Raw genomic sequence first — 17,533 nt, forward strand, 5'->3', positions numbered from 1 at the left:
GCTGGTACCAAGAGTGTTGACCATGGAGCCGAGCAAACTGAAGCTGTGAACAATCTCAATCTCTTCGCCATCCATCCTGATGCTGCCAATTGGTCCAGAGGTGAGAATCTTTGTCTTCTTGACATTGCGCTTCAGTCCATACTGAATAAAAAAAAAGAATATGTTTTTTGAAAAATCCTAGCCTCCAAGGAGAAACTTCATTTCTCCAAGACACACCTGATTTCTTGGCAGACCATGATAGGTTCAAGACTCTTCTCCAGCACCACAACTCAAAGGCATCAGTTCTTCTTCATAGTCATCCATAGTCATTGTCCAGCTCTTTGATGCATAGTAAGTTATTGAGAAGACCATGGCTCGGATCAGGTGCACCTAATCTCTAGGCTTACATTGTTGCTTGTCAGTACTCTGGAAAGGTCCCTGACAGCAGATTTTCTCATTGTAATTTGTCTTTTGATTTCCTGTCTGCTGCTGCCAAGAGTGTTGATTATGGAGCCAAGCAAGCTGTAACTGTTAACAAGCTCAATCTTTTCTCCATCCATCATGGTGCTGCCAATTGGCCCAGAGAATCTTTGTCTTCTTGACTTGAGCTTCAATCCATATACTTGATGTTCTTCAGCAAGTGCTTCAGGTTCACCTCAGTTTCAGCAAGCAAGGTTGTGTCATCTGCATAACACAGGTTGTTGAGTCTTTCTCCAATCCTGATGCCACATTTCTCCTTATAAACCACAGCCTCCCAAAATGATCTGTTTCTCATAAGATTGAAAAAATATGGACACATGACACATCTCGGATGCACTTCTTTACTGATTTTGGACCATGCAGTGTTTCCTTACTCTGTTCTGAGGACTGCTTCCCGGCCAAATATAGGTTTTGCATAAGAACAATCAAGTGTTCTGGGATTGCCATTCTCCTCAAGGTTAATGACAATTTGTTGTGATCCACACTGTCAAATGCCTTTGCATAGTCAATGAAACACAGACATTCCTCTGGTACTCTTTTTAATTTTTTTTTCTGCCAACATCCATCTCACATTGGTGATGTTTCTAGTGCCATGACCTCTTCTAAACCCAATATATATTTCTAATAGCTCTCTATCAATGTACTAGTTATTTTTTTAATTATCGTCAGCAGGATTTTGCTTGCATGTGATATTAGTGATATTGTTCAGTAATTTCAACACTCTGTCAGGTCCTCCTTTTTGGAATGGGAATAAATACAGACCTCTTCCAGTCAGGTGGCTAGGAAGTTGTCCTCTATATTTCTTGGCACAAGCTAGTGAGCATGTCCTGGGAAGCTTCTGTTTCTTGAAATATGTCAGCTGGTATTCCATCAATTCCTGGGGCTTTATTTTTTGCCAGTTCCTTCAGAGCAGCCTGAACTTCCTCCTTCATCACCATTGCCTCTTGACCATATGCTCTTTATTGAAATTCTTCTGTGTCAACCAATTCTTTTTGGTACGATGACTCAGTATCCTCCTTCAAACTTATTTTAATGCTTCCTAAATCATTCAGTATTCTGCCCATAGGATCCTTAAGTATTGCAACTGGAGTTTGAATTTGTTCTTTAGTTCCTTCAGCTTAAGAAATGTTGACTAAGTTTGAAACTTTTGATTTTCTAACTCCAGATCCTTGCACATTTCATTATAATACTTTGCCTTGTCTGCCTGAGCTGCCCTTTGAAATCTTCTATTCCGCTTCATAACTTTTTATTTCTTCTGTTTTCTTTGTTTCTAGGTACTCTAATGCAATATTTAGAGTCTCTTATGATACTCATTTTGGTCTTTTCTTCTTCTGTCTTTGTAATGACTCTTTGCATTCTTCTTGGATGATATTCTTTATATCCTCCCATAATTCTTCTGGTCTTTATCCATTAGTATGCAAGGCCTCAAACCTGTTCCCGAGTTGGTTTTTAAATTCACAGGGCATAGACTCAAAATGAAATTTTAATTCCTCTGGATTTAATTTGACCTTATTTAGCTTTAATTTGGACTTCCATATGTTTAGTTGATGGACTGTTCTGCAATCAGCACCTGACCTAGTTTTCTCTGTAGATATTAAACTTCTCCAACGATTCTTTCTACAGATGTAGACCATCAGGGGAAATGTAATCTGTGCAGATAATCAAGGGAAATCCATGTATATAGCTTGTGTTTATGTTTCTTATAAAAGGTATTTGCTATGAATATATCAATTGTGCAGAATTCTATGACTGTGTCCCCAGCCTCACTGCTGTCACCAAGTCCCTGTTTTCCAACTACTGAACCTTCTTCCCAGTTTTCAACTTTTGTATTTAAGTCACTCATTGTTATTAACACACCTTGGTTGCATGTTTGATTGATTTCTGACTGCAAAAATTGGTAGAAATCATCTATTTCCTCCTCTTTGGCTCTATTCATTGGTGCGTGTATTTGAATGCTAGCGGTATTCACCGAAGTTCCTTGTAAACATACATATAAATATTATCCTGTAACTCACAACATTGTATTTCAAGTTGAATCTAGAAATGATCTTTTTAACTATGAATTATCTATCAAATTAAGAATTATGTGTAGATTTAACTGAAGGAAATACACAAACTATAGAATTTACCCTAAAGCATTTGTTCTTTTAAATTAAAAAAGAAAAATCATCTCAAGAAGATGTGCAGAAGAAAGTACTTAGGAGTAATTTTGGAGGGAAGAGGTCTTAGACCTCAGCACATGGCTCACAGGGCTACCTATGAGGGGTTTGTGAAGGGTGTGGGCACTCAAGAGAAAAACTCAAAAGTGTTCCAGAACCCTGATACTATGCACAAAAATAAGAAGAAGAACTAGAATCTCTATTAGGAACACAGATTCCTTAGCCACAACACTGCTGTGCCCTGTGTGGTGTAAATAGTTAATGTGGTTGGAGGCTAACCTAAGTGTTGGAAATCCACTAAGTCCACTCAGAGGCACCTCAGAAAACAGGACTTGAATATCCCATCAGCTGCCAAAAGAAGAAAACAAACCTAGAGGACACGCAACCAGGATTTTCCTTAGAGCAAAGATGGTGAAACTTCTTCCTCTCACATACTTTGGGCATGTTGTCAAGAGAGGCTAATCCTTAGAAAAAGACATGGTGGGAAAGAAGAAGTGTCTGAAAAAGAGGAAAATCCTCAATGAGATATACCGACATAGTGACTCTAAGTTCAATCATCTCAGAGATCTTGAGGATGTCAAAGGCTCAGATATATTGTTCATAGGATCACTGAGTCACAGTCAACTCAATGTCATACAACACTATCAACCTGAGGATAGAAACGGAATGGTCAGTGCAATCTTATGCATCTAGTTGCCCAAAGAACTTAAGTTCCATGGCTGAGAAAACATATATTTGCTGGGTGTGAATAGGCCATGAGCTTCCGGAGCAGGGACTTGTCAGACACTTAGTGGAGAGTGCTCAGCCTCATACCTTGAAGGTAAACACTTTTTGCCACTTTCTCCTCATCACCTCTTGGTTGTCCTCATTTCTTTCCATCTTTAACTCTCTTCACAGGATCTATTTTGGATTCTGTGTTGTATTCTGAGAGCTTGATTTCAATTAGTTGACATCTATTCCCTTTCTGTAGGTGATAACTGGAGCTTTAGTATTACTCTTTCCAGAGTTATTTTTATTTTAGTATGGTGATCATGAAAACTGGAAGACCTTCCAGATTCAAAGAAATGTATCTGTCTGTAGGCTGTGTTGGCTGGTAAGGAAACAGTTTCAAACTTGAAATATTAAGACTTGAGCCATTATCACAACTGCCAGTTTCTTTCTATTGTCACCCTGTGAGCTTACTGTTGGTGGTGGTGGTAGCTGTTCTACATCTCTTAGATTGAAACTTTCTCTCATACTGTGCCAGTCTCAAACTGTCTGTGATGTTTAAGCCCTTTGTTGCAGTTATTTTGTCAGATTCTTCTCATAGTGAGGCTTTTCCTCTTTTGCTTTCCCTCTACCTTTCTAAGCATATTGGCCTCTACTATAAAAGCAGAATTGTATGACAAAATCTCATAAGCTTTGCTGTTAAGGAGCACCCTAGCTGCAGTTTTTCCAAGACAGATTTCTGTTTATTGACAGCCCATGAGATAGTTGACACTCTTCACCAGGCATCAATTCTTCTTCATCATCCAACTTTCACATACATATGTTATTGTTGTTAGGTTCTGTCAAGGGCACTCTGGTGGCCTAGTGGCAAGAAACTGTGCCACAATCTCAAAAGCACCTGATTCGAGGCCACCAGCCACTCTGTAGGAAAAGGATGGGCATTCTTTTCCTGTGCCATTAACTGCCTGTGAAAACCCAACAGAGGGTCAGATATGGGTGATTTCCAACTCTATGGTACACAATAATAAGAGGTGTCATCACAGTGGCCCTATGAAAAACACATCTGAACCCTGCCCTATCCTGTGTCATCCACATCACTTCTGACGTACTGGAACTCATTGCAGCAGTCATTGTATCTATCCACTTCATTGAGGGTCTTCCTCTCTTTCTCTGGACCTACACCCTCTCCAGACAACATGCCCAAAGAATGTGAGTTTAAGCTTTTTCATCTTTGCCTCCAAAAATCACTTTGGCTGTATTTTTCCAAGACATTATCTGTTTTTTCTTTAGCAGTCAATAGAATATTCAGTGTTCTTCTCCAACACTGCAGCTCAAAGGCATCAATTCCTCTGTCATCCTTATTCATTGTCTAGCTCTCATATGCATAGCAAGTGATAAAAAATTCCATGGTCGGAATCAGATACACCTGATTGCAGACTTTCCTAGTACAATACATCTCCTGACTGTTGGTGCCATGTGTGTTGACTGTGCATTCAAGTCAACTGAATTGACAGTTTGATCTTCTCTCATCTGTCATCATGATGCTTATCAGTGCAGCAGTGAGAATTTTTGTTTTCTTGATATTGAGATGTAACCCATATTGAAGGCTGCGTGCATCTAGTTTTTCATCTTTTGCAGCAAGCACTGCGAGTCCTTCTCGCTTTCAGCAAGCAAGGTTGTCTCAAATGCATAGTGCAGGTTGTTGATAAGTCTTCCTCCTATCCTGATGCTACACTCTTCCTCATAAAGTCCAGCTTCACAAATTATTTGCTCAGCTTACAGATTGAATAGGTATGGATAGAAGATACAACCCTGATGCACATTTTTCCTAATTTTAAACCTTGCAGTGTTCCCTTGCAGTGTTCCCTTTCTCTGTTCAAAAATTGAATATTGTCATCAAATGTTGCATTCCGAAATTGACTAAACGTACAATCAAGATGCATTAATGAAAATTGGTGACTGGAATGCAAAAAATGTAAACAATGAAGAAGGGATGTTATAAAAAGTATTCATTTGACAAAATGAGGCTGGGAATTGAATAACTGAAATTTGTATGTTCGATGATTTATTCATTGCAAATACCTTTTTAAAATGGTGGCTTCACACACGGATTTCACTTGATAGACTACACAGGAGTCATATTGACTTCATCTGTGGAAGGAGTCATTGGAGAAGCTCAATATCAGCAGCAAACTAGACCAGGTATTAACTGTGGAACAGACCATTACTTTTTCATGTGCAAGTTCAAATTGAGGCTGAAGGACATGAAAACAAGTCCACGAAAACCAAATGAACCTTGAACTACTCCTCTGAATTTAAAAACCATCTTAAGGACAGGTGAGACATTGAGCATACATATGAAAAAGTGAACATACCCTGACCTGGGTCAAGTCAAGTCTTTGAACTGACATCCTTATTCTTTAAATGTGACTTTAGATACTCTATGTTGCCTCTGTGAACTATACTTTTTTTAATTTAAAAGATGTAATGATAAAATTCTCCCTACAAAGACATTGGTAGTTAAGAGGATCAAATTAAATGATAAAAAGAAAAAAAAATTGTAAATTCTAAAAAGTACTGCAATATAAGGAAATCATTATTTTTTGTCTCACCTTCTACAAGGCTGGTCCTACAAACAGTGAATGCAGGGGAATTCAGTAAGATAGGAAATACGGCAAGAGAAAATGAAAATATTGGCTTTCCAAGAAAAAGCAGGGTTGAATCATCAGATTTCACAAGATTATAAAATATAAAATAAGGTTAAGCAGGAAGTAGAGGACTGGTATGAAAAATCACATGCCTGATTTTTAGTGGCCAGCTAAGCAGAGGACAGCACTCAGCCAAAAGGCACAGCACACTGGGGTGTGTCTTAGAAAATTAGTTCAGAAGGAGATTCTCATGGATCACTTCCTTTGAATTTCACGCTAGTAACACTACAACTAAATCTATTTGTCTCCAGAAGATGAACTGTAGACACATGGACTTAGAGATTTGAATTGAAATGTTCATGTGAAGACAGGAGGTCATTATTAAAAGAAAATGACATTGATATTTCTGAAGTCAATGATATTCTGAATTTGGATATTTGGAAACATAAATAGAATAATGGAAATTTCCCCTGTTCTTCTCAGATATTAAAAATGATTGACTTTTTAGATGTATCCTCATTTTAATCATACTGTTTTATACATGATAGAAACATTCTATGTGATGGATACAGAGGACATAAGAAACATTATTAAACTCAAAAAATTGAATCATAGTATGTTAGGTCTGAATACAATGGAGAGGGCAGAACAAGACATTTGAGATGCACGTTTTAAGAGACTACTAGCTCAACAGCAACAACAAAAAGAGGTAAGAAGCTTCAATGCAATCCCAAAGGCAATGTGGTTCTATCCACCAGTCGCTCCATAGGAGAAGGAAGGTCAGTCTCCTCTAGTATGATTTACTGCCTTTGAAAATCCACTGGGAGGTCAGCTGTGAGTTGGTTCTGACCCAACAGCACACAACAATTGTCTCTTTCATTCAAAATGTTACATGAAAGACTACTCTGAAAGAAACAGAGGAAATATAAACACCAAACCTTAAAGATTTGTCAGTTACTTTTGTATTTTGACTCAAACAACTGTATTTTAAACCTTACCAAGATTGTTACACTAAATTCTAAATTCCCTGTAGTGAGGAAAAAGAAAAGAAAAAGAAAAAAAAAAAGACATACGACTAAGGGAAATCAAACAATTTGTTTTTATTAAGATATGTCCTACTCTTTGTGATATATCATGTGAACTAATCTTTATTTTTAACTAAATATTACACTTTACACCTACATACATGAGATTTCTAGAATGTGAGGGTTTTTATTCAATTTAAAACTCATTTTTAAAAGAGACATAACTTCATGAAAATGAAATAAAGCGAGTTGGCAACGTGTATGTAAGTGTGTGCCAAATAGAGTCATTAGAACGTAGGGGCAACCGTGCCCTTCTGCTTGAGAGAAGGAGAGCGTTTCTAAGAAGGACTGACTCATAAGGGGAGTTGCCATCTTCATTCAGCTTCCCCAGGAGGCCTTATAATTCACTAGACCATCAGTCATAGGAGCAAAGTCAAGTGTTTTGGCCAGATGCTAGGCCATTGCATTAATGTCTAACAAAAGATAAAAAATAACTAGAAAAAAATGTTTTTTTAAAAAATATAAAAATTATTAGAACCAAGCAAATGGTTGCGACCTCTCTGTGGGATCTTGGGAGAATTAGAGTATGTTTTGCATGTGACGTGATGTCTGTGGTTTCAACCACACTCCGGTGCTGGTCAGATAATGACATGCTAAAGTGTGATTTCTTCCATGCCAGATTGAAGGAGTTTCCAGGAAGGACTAAGACCAATATGTGAAATACTCCAGAGAAGATGACTAGGTTCTTTGCAGCATGAAAGTAAAGCTACTTGAGAGACAATGAAATAAACCAGATGTGATCAGTCTGTCTATCAAAGACAAGATTATAGGAGTTACAGTTGCCTTTAAGGTTTTAGAGAACAGTTATGAGTCCTGTCTGTAGGTCTGTTTTTATTTGCTCCAAGGGAAAGATAAAATTGGCTTGAATACATTATAAGGAAATAGGTTTCTCAACCATGATACAAACTTCTGTCATTTAAAGTTATCCAACATCCAAAAGCTGAACCGTTCTTGCTAATCAAAGTTTGGAAGTTTACTAAAGCATTAAAGAGAGTTTGAGGAGTTGTGAAATTGCCTCTGGTGGTGACTCGCCAAATGTGTAGGAAACACTGTGTGATATTTGATGATTCCTCAGCTCCCCTCTGATGCTGTGCTACTTGCCTGCCCTTGCCTCTCTCTGCTCGTCCTCATTGCATGAGCATCATGACTTTGTTGATGAGACTACCCCCAATCTTGATGCCAGTCTTCTTTATATAATCCATTTTTTAGATTATTTACTCAGCATACAGACTGAATAAGTGTGGTGACAGGCGACATGTTGAACAGTCATGCCCACATAAAAACCAGCATACAGATATTCATAGAAGCTTTAGTCATAATTGCCCCAAATTGGAAGCAACCAAAATGTCCTTTAATAGGTGAATGAATACACACATTGTAATACATCCGTATAATCCTTTTTTATCTAGCAGTAAAAAGAAATGATCCGTAAAAAGACATGGTAGAAGCTTCAGTGCGTATTGCTAAATGAAAGAAGTCAGTTTCAAAGGCTAGCATACTGTATACTTCCAACTATGTGACATTCTGGTACAAATAATAAAACCAAACTTAAATATAACTCTAAACAAAAATTAAACTTACTGCCATCAGGCCAACCCCTTTTTACTCACAGTGGCCCTCTATCAGGGTATGTGTGACGTTTTGGTAGAAAGGAAACTCTAGAGACATTGACAAAATCAGTGATACCAAGGAGTTTGGAGAAGCATCTGGAGAAGAGATATAGGGATGAGCACAGGGCACTTTTTGACCATTGGCATCATTTTGTATGATCTTGTGACGGTGAACACAGGGCATTATGTATTTGTCAAAGCCTATAAGAGTGTACAAACACAAAGTGAATCGTCATGTAAACTACCTACTTCAGTTAATAGAATGGATCAGTATTGGTTCATCCGCTGAAACAAATGTGCTGCACTAATGCTGAGTGTCAGTAACGGGGAGAGGAGGCTGTACCTGTAGGGAGAATACAGGAGCAGAGGTGATATATGGGCACTGTGTACTTTATATACATTTTTAAAGTAAATAAAAAATGGCTCTAAAAATTATTATCCTCAACTGGACCCACTTTAAATGCTAAGAGGCAAAGAATGTGAAGTCATCATTTCTTCTCAGGAAGAAACTCTGAACTACTTAGTCCTTGTCTCAGGCCACATTGTTAGAAGGGGCTCGTTCATTTTAATTATCCAAATGAGCAGCGATATGGAATATATTTGGGAAAGTCTGCTTCCACTCCGTGGGGATCTCTTCTGCCCTGAAAGTCACACCTGTTCATCAGTCATTCCAGAGAGGAGGCCTCGGGGCTTCCAGGAAGCCCAGCAGCTGCTGGATGATGGAGAAGATCATAATAATGGATGGAATTAATTACTGAGATCAGGAGTACTGGTGATTCTGAAAATGTGTCACAGCCAAGATTGAGAAACATGCCATGGAAACATGGGGGAGTATGAAGCATGTTTGAAAAATGAGATGTGTGTTTCCCGTACCTGCTCCGCACATGACCCGAAAGGGGAGTTCAAATTTCGTGTTGATCTTTGCTGCCTTCTTCAATTATTCTGAGGGCAGAAAGGGAGGATTGACAGAACAGTGCCTTCATGGAGTGGCTGTCTGTTGTGGTTCACACGCCTTGGGCTCGGATTCTATACGCTTATTATTTTCCTTCTCTGAGGAGCCCTCCGCTCTATTAACTCCCTGTAGACCTGGGAGTGACTGTGTGGAGGAGAGCCTACTGAGATTTTCTTTTCACTTGGTAATAAAAAACATGAACTCTGATTTTTTTTACAAAAAAAATCCTTTTTAAAGTTACTTAAGCTAACATTTGCCAGCTAACTATTAGTGCTTCATTTTCCCTTTAGGTTTTCATTTTCTGCTACTTTTGCAATCCCTGAGGAATGCTCTGGTGGCCTAGTGGGTAAGGAATCACACTGCCAACCCAAAAGCGGGCAGTTCAAATCTACCAGCTGTTCTTCAGGAGAAATATGGGCAATTTCCTCCATGCCATTTGTAGGCTCTAAAAAGCCTCTGGGAACTTGGGTATTGTTGTTTTGGCCTTTGAGTTGGAACTGATTTATAGGTGACCCTCTAGATTACTTGTCAACTCAAAAGCACCTGGTTTGAATCCACCGGCTTACTCTGGGGAGAAAGATGAACGTTGAACTCCTGTGCTATTTACCGCCTCTAAAAACCTGCTGGAGGGGGTCAGTTATGAGTGAGTCCTGACTCCAGGGCACACAACAACAAAAGCCCTCAGGAACTTAGGCAAGTCTGTTCTAACTCTATGACAATGTTTTAATTCCTTACAGCTCATGTGAAGAATTTTCACTTTTCCTTGGTTTTATCATTTGGCCTACAAATTTTACTTTCTTCTACTTCCTGATCTGTCTCTTTCCCATCCCCCCATATTTCCAGCCTTCCTCCACATCATGCTCTGCTCTGTCCTGTGCCAATCTCACTGTCTCCAACACACTCATCCCAATTGCCCCAGTCACCAAATCACTTCATCTCCCAGAGGGCCTTCCCCTCCTGCGCCTGCCCTCCACCCTCCCAAGCATGATGTCCCCCTCCAAGGACCTATCCCTCCTTACAACATGTCCAAAGTATGTCAGACGAAGCCCCAGAATCCTTGCCTCCAAGGAGCAGCCCAGTTTAACCCGCTCCAGGATGAGTCTGTTTGTTTTCTTAGCAATCCATGGCACCTTCATCATTCTTCTCCAACACCAAAGCTCAAAAGCATCACTTCTCCTTCTATCCTCCCTGGTCATTGTCCAGAGACACACCATTGCTCTTGAGTACTTTAGAGAGGTCCCTAACATCAGACTTTCCCATCGCAATACATCTTTTCATTTCCGGGCTGTTGGAGCCAAGAGTGTTGACTGTGAAGCCAAGCAAACTAAAGATGTGAATAATCTCAATCTCTTCACCATCCATTCTGATGCTGCCAATTGGCCCAGTGGTGAGAATCATTGTCTTCTTGACATTGAGCCTCAATCCATATTGAAGGCTGCAGACCTTGACCCTCAGCAGCAAGCACCTCAGGTCCTCCTCAGTTTCAGCAAGCAGGGCTGTGTCATCTGCATAACACAGATTGTTGATAGATCTTCCACCAATCTCGACCCCACATTTCTCCTCATAGAGCCCAGCCTCCCGGATGATCTGTTCTGCATACAGGTTGAAAAAGGTGTGGAGACAGGACAATCCCTGGCATACGCCCTCCCCAATTTTGAACCATGAAGTGTTTCCTTGCTCTGTTCTGATGACTGCCTCTTGGTCCAAGTATAAGTTTCACATTATCACAATCAAGTGTTCTGGGATTCCCATTCTTCTCAGAGTCAGCCACAGTTTGTTATGGTCCACACAGTCAAACGCCAGATAGACATTCCTGTGGTACTCCCTGCTTTCAGCCAAGATCCATCTAACATCAGCTAAAATATCCCTAGTACCATGACCCTTCTAAACCCAGCCTGGACTTCCGGCAGTTCTCTGCTGATGTACTGTTCCAGTCGTTTTTGGATAATCTTCAGCAGAATCTTGCTTGCATATGAAATCAGTGAGATTGTTCTATAGTTTCCACACTCTGTTGGGTCACATTTCTTTGGAATGGGAATAAATATAGATCTCTTCCAGTCAGTTGGCCAAGTGGTTGTTCTCCAGATTTCTCGGCACAACTTGGTGAGCACATCCAGGGCAGCATCTGTTAACTGAAATATGTCAATTGGTACACCATTTTTCCTGGGGCCTTATTTTTTGCTATTTCCTTCAAAGCAGCTTGAACTTCTTCCTTCATCACCATAGGCTCTTGCTCATATGTTGTTTCATTAAGTTCTTCTGTGTCTGCTAATTCCTTTTAATACCGTGGCTCAGTATATTCTTTCCATCTTCTTTTGGTACCTCCTGGATAATTTAATACTCTGCCTAAAGCATCCTTGATTATAAGATTAAGATTGTAGAGTATCAGTAGAGAGCTGCAGTAGAAGTACATGGGTGCCTACCTTTATTCACAGTGTCTATAATACAAGAGAATGACAAAAAAAAAAAGTTATATAGAACTAGACAGGTTTCTAATACGGACAGTGCAGAAGAGCAATTCCTACCACTATTTTCAAGTTCTGTAGAGGGGTAGAGTAAGCTAGAAATTAATCCTTATGTTCATCAAAAGACTCTTCCTCTTAACAACCTAGTCTTTGGAACATAATAGTGTCAATAAGTATGGAGTGACTGTATTTTTTATTTTTTACTTAAACCCTACTGTTGTAAATAGGGTTGTTTTTGTTTATTTTAAATAAAGTTTTAATTGTGATTTAAAAAAAAAAGACTCTTCCAAAGAAATAAAGAAATAACATGCAAACAAGAAAAAAAAATAGGAAATGATATATCTAACAAGAAAATAATCTCTAAAATGTATTCAAAACTCCAACATTTCAACAAGAAAAAGACAACTCAATTCCAAAATGGCCAGAGGACTTGAAAAGACTTTACCAAAGGAGGCCTTCAGATTGTTAAGAAATACATGAAGAAATGTTCAAAACCATTAGTTAGTTGAGAGATGCAAATCAAACCAAAGATCACATTATCAACTCACCCCAGCAACAGTTGTCATTGTTGATAGCTGTGGAGTCAAGCACCACTCATACTGACACTATGAACAAAAAGCCTGAAGCCTTTCTATAACTATAGTCTTTTATCAAAGTTCAGAGTTTCCAGAGGCATGCTGTTTAGGAAGTGGGTGCCATTCCTGCTTCCAAATCTGTCTTAAACTGGGAGCTCCACCAAACACTGTCCACCATGGGTAACCTTTATGGCATTTGACACCCAAGTGGCACAAGGTTTAGCATCACATCAACCCCGGGTTACCTCAGTCCAGCATATTGACAGAAGCATGCTGTACCACCTAGAAGAACGTTCCTCCAAAATATAATAACATCTGACTTTTTAAAATACAAAGACCCTCCCTGAGGTTGTTTTGACTCTAACATTCCTCCAAAATATAATAACATCTGACTTTTTAAAATACAAAGACCCTCCCTGAGGTTGTTTTGACTCTAAATGTGAGGCTTAAATTAAAAAAAAACAACCCAACCAATATGGTATGTTTTTGTTGTTATGTGCCATTGAGTCACCTGAGACATATAACAACCCTATGTACCTCTCAACCTTTCCCTGTCCTGAGTCATTCTCAATAATTCTGACACACCAACCCCATTGCCTCAGATACTATATCAATCCATCTCATACTGGGTCTTCCTCCCCGTGCTGTCCCTCCACCCTTCTGAGCATGATGCCCTTCTACGAGGACCAGTCTCTCTTGGCCACATGTCCAAACTATGTGAGAAATCCTAGCCTCTAAGGAGAGACTTGGTTATATCCTCTCTAAGACAGACTATTTTGTTTTCTTTAGCAGTCTATGGTATGTTCAAGACTCTTCTCTAGCACTAAAACTTGAAAAGCATCCATTCTTCTTATGTTATCTTTATTCATTGTCCTGCTCTCTGAAGCATAACAAGTAATTGAGAAAACCATGGTCTGGATTATGCACACTTTTGTCTTTAGACTGATTTTGTTGCTTTTCAGCACTCTGGAGAGGTCCCTGCCAGCAAACTTTCCCAATGCAATTCATCTTTGATTTCCTGAGAGCTGGTGTTAAGAGTATTCACTGTGGAGCCCATCAAGCTTTAACTGCTAATAGCTCTTCACCATCTATCATGGTGCTGCCACTTGGCCCAGTGGTGAGAATCTTTGTCATCTTGATGTTGAGCTTCAATCAATATTAAAGATTACTGTCCTTAACCTTCTGCAACATGCGCTTCAGGTCTTCTTCAGTTTCAGCAAGCAAGTATGGCAGCTCAATTAAATATCAGACAACAAATGTTGGTAAGGGTAAAGAGAGATTAGAACTCCCATACACTGGTGGTAGGTATGCAAAATGACATAACCACTGTGGAAAGCAGTTTTGTGTTTCCTTAGTTCAGAATAAAAATTACATTTGATCCAGCCATCCTCTAGTAGATATGTATTCCAAAGTAGTAAGTGTTGCCATATGAACAGATATATTCACATTCATATTTAATGCATAATGAGTTACAGTAGCAAAGAGATGGAAATAACCCAAATATCCATCAACAGGTGAATGGATAAAGAAACTGTAGTAAAATGATACAATGAAGTATTGTGCAACCCTAAAAAATATTAAAGATTCATGAAAAACCCCATGAAGTGAATGCATCTAGAGGAAATTGTACCGAGTGAAACAAGTCAGTCAGGAAATGACAAAGATAGTATCAGAGTTGTTGTTGATTGTCTATGACTCATAGCAACCCTATGAACAAAAGGCCTGAATCGCCTCTACAACTATAGACATTTAGCAAAGTTCATAGAGTTTCCAGAAGCATGTTGTTTAGGATGTGGATGCCACTCATTAGGAAAAGCTTTAAATTAGGGATAAAGTTAGAATCTTTTCTAGGTATAGGTAGAATCATTCTTGAATAATTGGCAGATTTAGGAAGGAAGAAAGAAGGGAGTAAGATTAGTAGATAAAAGAATATATATATTATGATAGGTGAAAGGAAAGATAATATCCAATAAAGAGATGCAGCACAATAATATTCAAGAACACAAAGAGGTATATAAGTGTTAATGGGAACCAGAATTATGGGGAAGAAGTGAGAAAAATGTGATTACATTGTGATTATTGAAATTAATGTAATTGAACAATAGATGCATGCATATTTGAATGAAAAATTAATTTGTTTTTTAAACTTCCAATCAAATCATGAATTTTAATTTTTTAAAAGAAATGCTGACAAATAACAATAGTTGGAAATTCAGTTGTGATTAAAAAGCTTAAAGTTGTTGGGAAACTACTGCAGGAGAAGGGAACAAAAAATGGAATTGGGAGAAACAAACCTTTTCAATTCAATTTACTGAGTAGATGATGGAGCTGTCAAGTGAAAGAGGAAATATCAAGAGAACTAGTTATTGGTGGTTGTTGCAGAGTTTATATTGTGACATGTTGAGGTTTTGAGGTTATGAAGCATGGAATGAGGATATTGAATTTGTTTCCAAAACTTTGTATTACCAATTACCACAAATTTGTGGCTTAGTACACAATAACGACAATCATGGGCTTAAGGGCAACACAGACTGTGAGAGTACTGTAGAGTCAGGCAGGGTTTTGGTCTGTTATGTGTAGGATTTCTATAAGTTGGAGCTGACTTCATAATGCACAACATCATCAAGGTGGTTTAAAACAACAGAAATTTATTCTTACTTTTTTTTTCTATAATTATATTTTATTAATTTTCATAAACATTTACAGAGATTTTGGGCTTCCACTCCTTCATTGTTGCACTATTCTCTCTACCCTCCTCTATGAACGTTCTTGTCCAAATGCCACAGTGCTTGTCAAAGCCAGTTCTGATTAATCTTCTTTGTCAGTGTATCCTTTGCCATTCCCTATCACTCCTCCCTGAGAGAGACTTCACCCTGAGTCACAAGGAAAAGGGGACGGCGTATTCTCTTAGCTACTTCCTGCTGAAAAGGGACGCTGTGGGTTTCAGGGTGAGGATCTTCTCTTACATTTCTTAAGGCAGGAAATAAAAATATGTCTATAAAGTTTGTTCCTTTTGAATTGTGATGCTGACAAAGTATTGGCTACAACATAGATTGACAAAAGAAGAAGCAAATCAGGGTGCAAAAGCAGGGTGCTTCTTCGAGGCATAGATGGTGAAAGCTTTACCACATACTTTGATCATGACCAAAATCATTTTTCCAGTCACTGGAAAAAGACGTCATACTTGAAAAAGGTATTGAGTTAACCAAAGAAGGGAAGAACCTCAGTGGAATAGATTGACATAATGACTACAGTGGGCTTGAACATGGCAGAGATTGTGACAATGGCTGAAGAAAGGACAAAGTTTCAATCTGTTGCTCATGAGGTCTCAGAGTGAGAATTGACTTGAAAGTACCTAATAGCAGATGATCTAGGAGAAATCTGTTCTCTGAATTTCTCTTAACTTCTGATGGGTAATAGCAATCTTTGGTGTGTGTTGACTTGCAGGTTCATCACTCCCAACTCTTCTTTCACCATCACATGGCATTCAGTCTGTGTCTAAATTCCTCTCTTCTTATAAGGTACAAGTGGTTTGTGCTCATTGCTGGCCTAACAACAGGTACCAAGGACAAAATTCAGATCTATTGTTCATGAACTTGTCACTATAGGTCATACTTGACTTAGCATCACTTAACATTTGGGTAATAAAACAGTGTTCCTTAAATGTTTTGTTTTCTTTTCTTTCCTCCCTCCATCCTACCCACCCTGGTAACCACTAGTATATGTGTTTGCCGATTCTAAATATTTGATACAGGTAGTATCATACTTCTCCTTTTGTGACTGAAATATTTCAAATAGCATAATATTTTCAAGGTTTGTCTATGCTGCAGGATTTAGAGGACCTCATTTCTCTTTATTGCTGGATAATATAAAAAGATAGAGGAACCCTACCATGCAATTAAGTCCACCCTATACATTTAAATGGCTCCCTTAGCTAGAAATCTGGATATGAAGGCTGCTAACACTTTCTTTACTGTTATACACCCCTCTGTTTGCATCATTGCATTTGAGGGTTGAGGAGTAACATTAAGAAAATGTCAGAGATTTGAGAAGTTTTGAAACATAGTTTTATTTTTTCATTATCATGGTTTTGAAAGCCGTGCTATTCTAGCCCCTTTATTGCCATGATTTCTCAGTTTGTTGATCACTATCAGAAGTAGGAGTGGCATCCACTTCCTAAACAACATGCCTCTGGAAACTCTGTGAACTTTGAGAAACAATGATAGTTATAGAAAGACTTCAGGTCTTTTGTTCATAGAGTCACTATGAGTCATGCTCACCTCAACAGCAATCATCATCAACATCAGAAGTTCAGGAAGCTCTGGCTACCTAGTGTTAATTTAAGAAGCTATATTACGATCCCAAAGACAGTTCAAATCCACCATCTGCTCCATGGGAGGAGGCTAGGCACTCTCCTCCTATAGAAACCCACCTGCGGATCAGCTATGAGTTGGTTCCTACTTGATGGCACACAACTGAAACAATAAGAAGTTGAGTTCTGGTGGCTTAATGGAAAGGTGTTGCACTGCCAACTCAAAAGCTTGAGGTTCAAACCTACAAGCTGTATTGTGGGAGAAAGATGGGCAGTTTACTGCCTCTGAAAACCCTCTGGAGGTCAACTATGAGTTGATTCCTACTCAACCCTGCATTGCAACAACCAGAAGTAAAGAGATAAAGCTCAAATCAAACAGAAAGACAAGTGTTTTCTCGAAGAAGCCCATCTTGACTTAAGATGGCAACTTACTGAGAATTCAAAATGCAGTTTCTAGTTGAACCTTTGCCATAATTTACAGGGAACTCTAAAGTACTTGATCTGACTGCTCCACTGGACCTGAGTGACTCTGTCTACCCCTGATGGCCAAGGTGTCCACG

General features: G+C 38.9%; 1 protein-coding gene across 2 annotated transcripts in view; it reads left to right on the forward strand.

The window, feature by feature from the left end:
- DPP6 (dipeptidyl-peptidase 6) overlaps window positions 1-17,533 on the forward strand; it is a 1,353,880-nt gene that overhangs the window by 905,808 nt on the left and 430,539 nt on the right. The window lies entirely within an intron of this gene.

Source organism: Elephantulus edwardii, unplaced genomic scaffold, assembly GCF_000299155.1.
Source record: "Elephantulus edwardii isolate Elephantulus edwardi_28Jun2011 unplaced genomic scaffold, EleEdw1.0 scaffold00060, whole genome shotgun sequence".
NCBI lineage: Eukaryota > Metazoa > Chordata > Mammalia > Macroscelidea > Macroscelididae > Elephantulus > Elephantulus edwardii.